The sequence below is a fragment of the Zea mays genome, unplaced genomic scaffold (assembly GCF_902167145.1).
Source record: "Zea mays cultivar B73 unplaced genomic scaffold, Zm-B73-REFERENCE-NAM-5.0 scaffold_313, whole genome shotgun sequence".
Taxonomy (NCBI): Eukaryota; Viridiplantae; Streptophyta; class Magnoliopsida; order Poales; family Poaceae; genus Zea; species Zea mays.
Genome location: NW_023366941.1, coordinates 1,546 through 12,500, shown reverse-complemented (window position 1 = coordinate 12,500; position 10,955 = coordinate 1,546). Strand labels below are relative to the sequence as shown.

Genomic DNA, 10,955 nt, shown 5'->3' with positions numbered 1-10,955 from the left:
GATGGAAGAGCGCTTCTATTCTATTGGTAGGCAGTCGCTGGCCGAGGAGGCTGCTCTCTCTATCTAGAATGAAAAGAGGAGAGAAGTAGCACGCACTGGAGTGGGAGTGGTTCCAGTGCCGAAATCGCCCTTTCTCTTATTCGTACTAAACTAAGGGGGAGGAGGGCTTATCTTAATATTCCATCTTGTTTGTTAGCTGACAACTCCATCCATCTTGCTTGTGCTCATTCTATCACTATCACTATGGGGCTGGGGCACCACATATATAAGCATTGGGAGATCGATCTAATTCTACCAAAGGCAAAAGAAATGGGAAGCAAAGTGTTGGTTATCTAGCTAGTATAGAGATGATGCAGTATCTTCTCTTCATTGGCGAGACAAGCAAAGAAGTAGATTCAAAAAAGCAAAGTCAAGCAAGCAGCAACATTGGTGACTTTATTGAGTCTTGTCCTAGTTGATCTGGAAATGCCCGAAGAAGCCTTTGACTCATCCAATGCTTAATTGGTTGTCCTAATTTCTTTCTTGAAAACATGTACGAAATGAAAGACTTATGTGAATAAGATCCAATTCTATGAGAACATTCACAATTGATCGATAGCTCACAAGCTACCTGCTTATAGGCGGGGCATCAGTTGTAACAAACAGGGGAGTCAGGTAAGAAGAATCAGCCTCGGAAAAGAAGAATTCAGCGCTCATATCCTCGTTTCCAACATGCATTCGTAGGCAAGTTTATAAGGTGGAGGAAGCAACTGTTTTGAATCCTGCAAACAGAACGTTTGAATCTGATCAGTCTATTGATAAGTAAGCACTTGAGCCAGAGAGACAAGCAACTATAGGTATAAATAATTCAGCAGAAACTCTTGGTTTCAGTTCAGCAGTGTTTACGACGCATTGAGCAGAAACGTTGAAATAGAAGCAGAGTTTCTTTTCTGTTGGACTTTGTGCTTGCCTTTGAAGGAGGAAGAGTGTGGTGCCTGCAGAGATAAGCTGTTGAGATGCAGAATGAAACCAGAAATGCCTTTGTTGAGAAGCTTGTTCATTATCCTTTTCAGTTGTTCAGTGTACGCGTCCTGAGATGTGCAATCCTTTAATGAGAGGAGAGTATCATCTTCTAAGGTAATGAGAAATTCTCTGGTCTTCAAATTGAGGGCAAATGGGCTATGTTTATAGAGCCAATCATGACATCGTATTCTTTCAAGTCCAGGACTCTAAGGTTGTTGTTGAAGGCATGTTTCTGAATAGAGAATGCAGTGTCTGCTATGATTGCCCCAGATGTAAGTTGGCCTCCCCCAGCCACAGCTATTTTAGCCGAATTTTTGGATATGGCAAGTGGTTTTAACTGCGAAAGACAAATCAATGAATGTACTTGAACTGCCGGTATCAATAAGGGCAATGCCTGTTTGTCCACCAACAGTGACCTTGACTTAAAATGTGCCAGCAGTGACCAGCCCTGAAACTGCATGAGCCGAAATATGCATGAGATACTCATTTGGAGGGGAGTCCTGATCCTGTGGGATTTCATTTCTTCTTCTTCTTGTACTGCAATCTCTTCTGTGGCATCATTTGGTGTGTAAGTTTCCTGCATGACATTGCATTGATAGTAGGGATTAACTTGCATTTGTGACCGGGGACCCATTTCTCACCACATCTCCAGCATTCACCAGCTTTTCTAGCTCTCTGTTGTTGCACTTGGGGAGCCGCACCGCAGGTTGTTCTTTAGTTTTGTCTGGTGTGGTGGTAGCAGGTTCTGCACAAAAGGAGAGTTCTGTATGGAGCAGCAGTGATTTGTCTCTGATATGAAGAAAACTGTTTCTTAGGTGGGGCACTGCGTTCCATGTCTTTGGCCTGCCAGTACGCATCAGTCAGGGACTCTGGATGGAGAGGCCTGAGTTGGTGTTTGATGTCATGACGAAGGCCGTTGACAAAGCATTTTACAAACCACTCTTCGGTTAGCTCTGGTGTATCTTGTTTCAACATAGTCATGAAATCTTCAAACTTATCAATATAAGCATTGACTGTCATGTTGTCTTGTTTCAGTGCATTGAAAGTTTCAGCAACTTCATAGGGACTGTATGCAGAGAAACGATGAGTAATCATGCGACAGAAATCTGACCAAGAGGAATCTTGCCCAGTGGTCTAATATGAATAAGAAATGGCAGCTATAACAGAGATTTTTCTCAATCGCTCAGCTTGAAGGTAGGTCCTTGTCACTAGAACGAAATGCAAGGGTTGGTGGATCGGTGATTTCTGATAATACAAGCAAGGACACACCTCTGGCTGTATCTTGTGAGCCAGCCCTTACCGAAGGCATGATGGAGTGAAAGATCGGGACTCTTGGCTATCAAAAGAGCGAGCCGAAGTAAATTCGACAAGAAAGCTATCCGATGTATATTCGTTGGATATGATAATGAGCGAAAATGGTGGAAGGTTTCACTCCAGCAGGGGCCGCCGTTCCGGACCCAACCCAACAGAGGCAGGGGTAATTCTTTGCAGTCTAATGAGGCTGGGACAAGCTTTGCTTTTGTACTGGTTTGGTTGAAACTGAGGATTTGGTATAGCAAAGACCGTCACCATCCCAATAGAGGGCTCCAGAGAACACTCTAAAAGGGGAGCATGTGGTCAACCACCAAGAATCTAGCAGTGGGCCTAGCTTCGTACCATGATCAATTCACTCTCTCTCGAATCTTCAGCATCCATTGCGCTTCTTTCTTGTGTTGACCGAAAAAAGCTCGGTATGATTCAATACATTCTAGGAACCTGGGGCAGTGAATCGATGAATTGGAGGACAGACCGCTTTTACTAGTTATTCTTGCAGGGGTCTTGGGCAATCAAGACCAGCCAGTGACTCAATGAGGAAGGGAGAGTGGGATAGCTACAAGCGATCCAGGGAGTCTTCCGTAAGACAAGATCGACTTCCTTTTGCACCTGTTCCATTTGTTGAATGAAATACCCCCTTCCTACGGTGAGTGTTGGGTGAGGGAAGGGATATTTTGATTGAAGAGCTCGCTTTGTCGAAATCCCTATAATGAATAGCATTTGCTGCTGCCGAATAAACCAACTTTAAGATGGGATAAGATGCTCAATAAGGCATGAGGGTCAGTATCATAACGGTTTCCTCCTAGTAAGGCCACTCATCAAGAACTCTTTTTTCTATCCAACCAGTCAAGACAGACTCACATTGAGCGTAGGTCTCAACCCCTTACCTTTCGCCATGCGCTGAATTCCAATTCCAATCAGTTGACACTTTGCACAAGAACTAGCAAGAAATGAAATGATAAGAAAAACCATATCACCTTGCGACGTCTACTTTCATTTGAATAGGAACATAGGCATCCCGCGTGGGGGAAAACCCTATCCCCCATCTTTCACTTCCCCTTTAGATGAGAAGCCGAAGGTGGCTATCAATATGGCACCTCGAAGAGCATAAAAGCAATGAGCCCGAAGCCTGAAACCTGAAACCATAGATTGAACACTCAAAGAGGATCAACCTAGTCAATAGATTGAGACACAACCTGCTTACTCACCTAGGGTCGGTCCGGCTCCGCCTACTACTCCTATCCTACTTATCCTTTTTTTTAAGCTAGAAACAGAGCAATAGCCATACAATGGAGAGCATAACCTAAAGGAAAGGGGTGGGTCGAAGGATAACTAAAGGTGACAAGTCGATCTATTTTTGAGAGAAGAGCTAGAGCAGTTGACAGCTCACTAAGGAGTCTGTCTCGTCTAGTAGAGCTATTATCCAATGGGTCACCAGAGTAGAGATGACCTTTTAACCATAGCATCTGACTGTATAAAATGGCAAGGTGTTTGTTAGTGCTTCCCTTTCTTTATCTAGCAAGATATCAATAAGGCTGATGGCTAACCAGAGAATCATTGCCATAGGGTTCTCGAGAGTCAACCCTGTCTGGCCTACAAGCTTTTGGAGTTAGAGAATGTACACTCTATGAGGTGTAAACTGATGTAGAGGATCCAGACAAACAATACCCTTGAAGAGTTTTATGAGCATAGTCATCGAACTTCACTATACTATTAGGTTTGTCATGACATCTTCCCTCTTCAAAAGACTATTTTTAAGAATGAATCAGGGTTTTTGCGCTCCTTGGAATCAGGCCTATACGTAGTGTATGTAAGCCGCCTGCTGCTGCTAAAGCAAGGTATGAGGGTTAAAGTAAGCGATGCACATCTTGATATACTCAATTAAGTAAGACTATCTTATCTAGTTCTGTTTATGCGTCTAGTGAGCATTGAACTCCTTTGACAAGCGCAATGCTTCTTTATCGATCAGTTAGACGCTTTATACCAGGTTAAAGCTGAAGTGACGATACCAGTGCCTGCCGAACTTCCAAGCCCTCAAATATCGAGGATATGGTGTGCCCCGTTACCTTATTTCTAGGTGTAATAAAGGCTCTCCCCCGACTAGAAGGATCCAGGGACAACGGCTATTTCCTCCTAAAATATTGGCAGTAGCCGAAACGACTGGAAACCCAGGTAGCGGTCCGGAAAGGGCAAAAGGGCAAGGTGAGTAGTGAAAGCAAGAACGTTCTTTCGCATATAGAGCGACTGCCCAAGCCCTGATTCAGGGTTACTGGTCCACACCAACTGATCAGGTATCGGATAATAGGGAATATTTGTTTCAGCCGTGGTCCAGTCCAGCAGCCTCTTTTCGATCCAAGAGTCGCATGAGAAGAAAGCTTCCGGTTAGCTTCAGTTAGTGTTAGTTAAATAGAACGGGAACCTCGTAACTATGCCAAGCCAAGCCCGATCTTGGTTCCAATGCTGCAGAGAAAGGTTATGGGTAAAAAGAAGGTCTTTATCCTGGTGCTGCGGAGACCGGTGTTGCTGATCGAACTCATTTTCTTTCGAGGAGATCGAAAATCTCTGAATTTCTGCGAAACGAATTGACATATTTATTGCGAGTTGAAAAGCGAAAGGATGAAGACAGATTTAGATCCTCTGAAAGCGCAGGAAGTATGCCTTTTGAGCTTTTTCTCCACCCACCTCTGAGCATCCTGTTGGAATGGTCCTAGGAAAGACTACGTACGAGAAATCATTCTCACAGCCAACTTTCCTTCTTCTGAGCAAATAAATGTAGTATTTAGTCCAACCAATCATTGGTGAATCTCTTGTATGTCTTTCGTGAAAAGTGGAGTATTTGTGCCCAAGATCTTTCTATCCCCTTTAGTAGGTGCACACATCTCGTATGGTAAATATACCATTGTGCCCTATAAGGTAAGATTGATTGACGGAGTCAAGAGATGGGGATCTTGGTTTAGCAGCGGCTGCCTGTCCTTTTCTTTCGTGAAAGGTATGATCTAGAGTGTGATTCTGATCCCGTGATTGGGTGCTTGGCGTAGAATGAGTGGAGCATACTAGGAATGCCGAATGCTCGCTCAGTGAGGGAGCTCTGTTGGAGAAGAGTGGGACTAGAAAGATGGAATACCCATGTAAGGCCAATAGTTGAGGTACCTGGATCCAGACAAAACTCCCTTTCATTGAAACGAGTACTCCACATCTTAGGGTCCCAGCCAGCCTATGAGCAAAGCTAGGAAAGCATTCTTCTTCTTTCCTCAGGATGAAATAATTCGGTGAAACTATTATTCTAATAAGGCCAGCCCTATCTAGATCCCGTAGCTTTCTTTTCTAGAGAACTTCATCTTTAAGCTTGGCTCCCTGGAGTGTTCGACGTCAAACTAGCTACTCTGCTGTTCGGAACTCACTATTCGTTTGGGCTATGGCTCTCAGCTTGAAAAGAAGAATGAAATTAGGGCAGGCGGGGCTCTCTATTAATTGGGAACACTTCATTCTGCTGGCTACCTTGCATCAAAGAAAACTTCCTTGCTGGCTGCACTCCGCGCACTTCAAGGAGTAAGTATACGCTTCCTTCGGTCGAAGCAATAAGGTCTGTTTCACTGTTGGACTCGAAGTATCATGGGCTCTTTCCCATCTAACATATGTGTGCTCCGGACAAACACTTGTTTTCATCGTTGATCTCCTAATCCTACTGGGAACTCTTAGTAGGTGGTAGCTCATCTAATCCTTTAGCTTCGCAGGCTTTCGTTTCTCTCTTTCGGTAAAACCTATTCCAATTCTCGTAAATAGTATGTATTCGCTGATATCGAAATCAGGGTTTTCCGCTTTGGATCGCTGCGCTGGGTGGAGAAGAGGAATCAACGATAAATCCAGGAAAGAGCTGCGAAAGAAAAGCGTGACGAGCAAAGTCAAGTCTGCCTTTCTATTTCTTCTTTATCCGCTTTGAGATATAGTTGCCTTCCTTGGCAAGGGATTTTTCACCCAGTCACTGTAGTTAGGAAAAAGAAGCTAGTGAACGTGGAACTCCATCCTCTTTTCCAGGCGGGACAGAGAGAGTGGATTGGCTTTTTCCTCCCATCCCAAATAAAGAAGACTTTGAGGAAGGTTCACCTTGTATCAAAAGCAAGTCAGAATAGTTTCTATTCCTAGTCAAGATTCACTCTTTCTTTGCATGAAGGCTTTGAATATAAACAGCACTCTGTCACGATTCGTGGGATTTGAACTATTAGAAAAGTCCGTCCGTGTGCCAAACCCAGATCAAGTACTGTACATCAGGATCCCCCCAGCATAAACACTAGAGAACGACTGTGGTTATCCTCACAAGGGGAACAAGCAACGGGTCGATTGCACATCTAATGAAAATCTATGATATTCCTATCTTTTGTCATTTGAAATGAAATTCAATGATTTCGATCAACTTATCTGGGAATCTGTCATTCCATTTGTTCCACTTTCGTTTTACTGAAATAACTCACTTGAGTTGAAGTAAGTCAACACCTTTCAGTTGAGCAACTGTCTTTAGAGAGGGAATAACCAGCGTTTTAGCGATAATCTAACAAAATCATCAGTGAAAAGAGAATCAAGCCGACTTCGAACAGCTAAAATCCAATTCCCCACGGATCGTAATCGCTTTCCCATGCTTTTTTACTTGTTGCCCAAGCTAGCTTAGCTTACTACAGCTACTGATACGGCAACTCAAGCTACTAATCTAATATATGTCTTTGATTCTTGTCTTTCATGCTTCGCCGCTGGGATTCATACCACGGAAGCGACTACTACTTATAGCTAGAAAAGGGAATTCAAGGTGGTAATTAATACTCCTAAAAAAGGCTACTCACTACTACTGGGCCACTAGCTTTTATTCCTATACCTGACTGGCTAATCTGAGGGATACGGCATGGCAAGCAAGCAAACTTATAGGCAAGCCGGTAAACTACTAGGAAATCGGAAAATCTTTCTTTTACTACTTTTTCTGATAACACTCTCGAAGCGAGCAAGCACTACTTGCAACCTGATATCTATCTTTCAATCTTATTACCTGCCTGAAAGTCTTATAGCAAGCAACTTATCTTATTACTGTCTTTCCTAATACTCTAGGTAATAGCAACTCAGATTCGCTTCCTCTATTTCTTCTATCTCTTAATCTGTATAAGAGAGAACCCCTTGGTAAAAGTATAGAAACTGCATATCAGCTTACGACTAGAATTCTTATTTGTTACCGCGCTCCAAGCTACTGAACATAAAAGCTATAAGCATGAAATCAATCTGCTAAGCAAGCTTACTACTTATTAACTTGAAACCGGATAGCTGACCTTTATTCCTATAATCGAGTGGAGTTCTTCTATCTGACTCCAAACCGGGTACGCCAAGCTCCATACAGTAGATACGAGCCGGTAAACTACAATCTGGTATTCTTAACTCCGACTTTGAAACTGCTAGCTGGTAAAAAGAATGAAGGACCATAATTAATGCTATCGAGGCCCCAAGTCAAGCAACAAAGCTTCTAGCCGATAGAAAGAATGGGTACGAGCCTATCTTGCTAAGACAAGGGAAACTCTAGCTGCACTTACTCCTTGGTCAGTATAAACTACATGGCTTACGAGAAGCTGCTCTTCAAACTCACAGCCAACTTGGAGTCAGATTTCCAGCCGCTTATAAACGGCATAGAGAAGTAGGAGCCTCGCATACAACCTGAACTCTGGTATCAAGCCTGCCAACTCAATTCTATCTGGGTAAAAGGGCAATATACGAAAGGAAGGATCGATAACTGATTTATGGCTTTCAACCTGCTAACTTAGCATCTTATTTCTTTCTCCCAATCTGGTATCGACTAATAAAGCGCGCCTTCTAACTCATATCTGTCTTGCTATCTTCCATCTAATACCAGTGAAACGACAACTCCTGATAGACCTTCTGATACGACAACTGCGACTTGCAGTTTGATATCCGGCTTGAACTGTTCTATCTGGCTTTCTATCTCATATCCGCAATTAAGAATTCAAAGCAGTAATTAAAGTATGGATACGATGGCTTTGCCTTGCGTTCTTCAATCATGGCTTTCAAGTCTGATAACCGCAATTAGGAATTCAAAGCACTCTCGAGGCGAGCACAAGCAATCTGATAGAGGAGCTACTAATACTATAGATAGGAAACGCCTAAGCAAGTATGATACGAGAAAGCAATTCTATCTTTGACTGGTTTTTCAAACTGATAACTGCAATTCAACTCCCGGCAACTACAAACCACTAATCTTATTCCTTACTTCAATTCTTGTACCAAGCCTACTTAATTTCCAATCTCACTACTTCCTTTTCAACTTCTAACTTATATGATTGATACGAAAAGCGGACTTGAAAACTTAAATTAACAAGGCACGACAACTACAGCTACAAACTCGAATGCAAAAGCCGATACTACTACTCAATTCACTCAGCTTACGACTCTTATTCATGGCTTTAAATCGTATAAGCACTAAGTCAAACTAGGGAAAACTTGCAAGCTTAACTTGAACTGCTAAAACTGAATAGGCCGATACGAGAACTCAATACACTATCGAAACTAACACTGCTGGGTAAAACAATAGAAACTACTGCTCGGCTACTCCCTAATACCAGAGAAATGGCATCACGGCTTGCAGCTCTTCTTGCTAAAACAGATGAAACTACTACTCCGGAAACGAATACTCAATCTTCAACCAAAGCTTCAAATCTGATAACTGCAATTCAACTATCTGACTCGCATTCTTACTCTCACTGATAAAAGTATGTAGACGACAAGAAGGAACTAGCCTTATTTGCCACTTTCAACCAGCCTCGCGTTCTTCAATTAATACCACGTAACCGAGCAATCAAGCCTACAATTCAAACTAGAAAACAACAGCTCGAATACGAAGATTTATAAGCGAAAGCGAGAGTTAACATCTTCCTTGAGCTATGGAAACAACTGCCTAACGAAAAACCTTATTCACTGACTTTATATCTGCTAACAGCGATTACTACTACCGCTCTCGAAGCGAATACTCAACTGCCAATCTCATTTATGCCTCTTAATAAACTAGCTGGTATTCTGATAATCGACTTTCAGTCTTCCTTGCAGGCAGGCTTTGTAAAGCACTACGGATACGCCCTTATTAATACAATTGATAGGACTTATTTACTTGTTTTGTATGGTTATTTGTCCCTTCTTTCTATTGCTAAAGGTTAGTTTTGATTCCTCTCTCTATCGTACTCTTATTCCTCTAATCCACTTACAATCTGATAGTTGCTATGGAGCCTGAGCTCAGACGTAGATAGGGCATCACGGCTAGAATTCTTCTTTATGAGTCCAATTCTTACTTCTTCCTTTCGAGTCTTATATCGTACTGCAATTATGATAGCTGCTCTACTAATACGAGAGGTAGGCATTTATAATAGTATTTATACGAAAAAGAGGCTTTGCAGAAAGAACTATAACTAGAGAAGGTCAAACTGCAAACTAAAAATAAAACTGTAGAAACGACAGAGCGGCTGTCAAACCTTATTTGCTTACTCGTCTGCTTACTACAAGCAAACTGATTTATGAGTTGCAACCTTACTTATGACTTGTATTCTTCTTGCTGAGAAAGAGAGTTCAAAGCTGCAATTGCTCATGCCTCTAAGCCCATCCTTTTTTAGGCTTCTTTGGGAATCCCCTTTCCAATCAGATAGATTTCGAGATAGATTCACTCCAGTGTGGTGTCCCGGCTCTGATACGCTTCCTTTATACGATCTCAGAGTAGCTTTAACCTTTAATAGAGGAGTGAACCCACATGGGAGAAGAGAGGAGTAGTATGGGAGAGAGTCGTAGTTCAGAATAATCCCTGTATCATAACAATATTTCTGTATCGAGTGAGTAGCTTGGATTGAATTCCTCTTAGAGTTTCCATTCCTATAGGTGGGCCTAAGGTTGGGTAGTTTGTATTCCTCTCCCGCATTGAGAGAGATTCCAACTCCTATAGAGAAATACTCAATAAAGTACTTGGCAAATAGTAAAGTCTTCGGAGGATGCGTGTCAATAGAATTCGGAAATGCAGCAATAATAGGACCAACTGGACCAGAAAGTCAGATATACTGTTGCAAACTACTGATCTAGTCAGGATTTAGAAAGGTCGATGAATGGAACCTTGTAGAACTATACTCCCCAGAAAAAAGGAAACTATTTACGGGTTTCAACCCTCATGACAAAAACAAAAAATTGAAACATCAACACCACCAACCCCATCTAACGCTTGATCGAAGTAGGCATTGGCTGACTGACCTGACTTCGATTCTGTAATGAACTTACTCAAACAGGAATCGCTGCTTACGATCTTCATTCGGCACTTCCTTTCTATGTTGCTAATACTACTTAAACTACAAGCAGATTCGCTGACTTGCATTCTGATGTCCGACTGGAAAGCTTATACCTGATAAATAGAATGATACGTATTCAGCGGCAACTCCACTTTCAATCTGGTATCCGGCTTGAATTCTGGTATTCTCCTTGGATTCCTCTAAAGGGCATACAAACTTCTAAGTAGAACGGAAACCTGATAGCTGACCTACATTCTTCACTTCGTACTTGAAAGCTTGCCACAGCTATTAATACTATCGAGACGCCAAGTCAAGCTTAAATACTACTTTCAGTTC

At 42.3% G+C, this 10,955-nt stretch overlaps 1 protein-coding gene across 1 annotated transcript in view; it reads left to right on the top strand.

Annotated features, from left to right (window-relative positions):
- Positions 1-10,508, top strand: part of LOC118474726 (NADH-ubiquinone oxidoreductase chain 5-like) — a 14,307-nt gene extending 3,799 nt beyond the window's left edge. Inside the window, exons 1-2 of the mRNA XM_035963748.1 lie at positions 1-1,948; positions 2,038-10,508. The exon at positions 1-1,948 is cut by the window's left edge and continues 3,799 nt beyond it. The gene's annotated coding sequence lies outside the window, so the exon portion shown is untranslated. The remainder of the gene's footprint in view (positions 1,949-2,037) is intronic.
- The last annotated feature ends 447 nt before the right edge of the window (positions 10,509-10,955 follow it).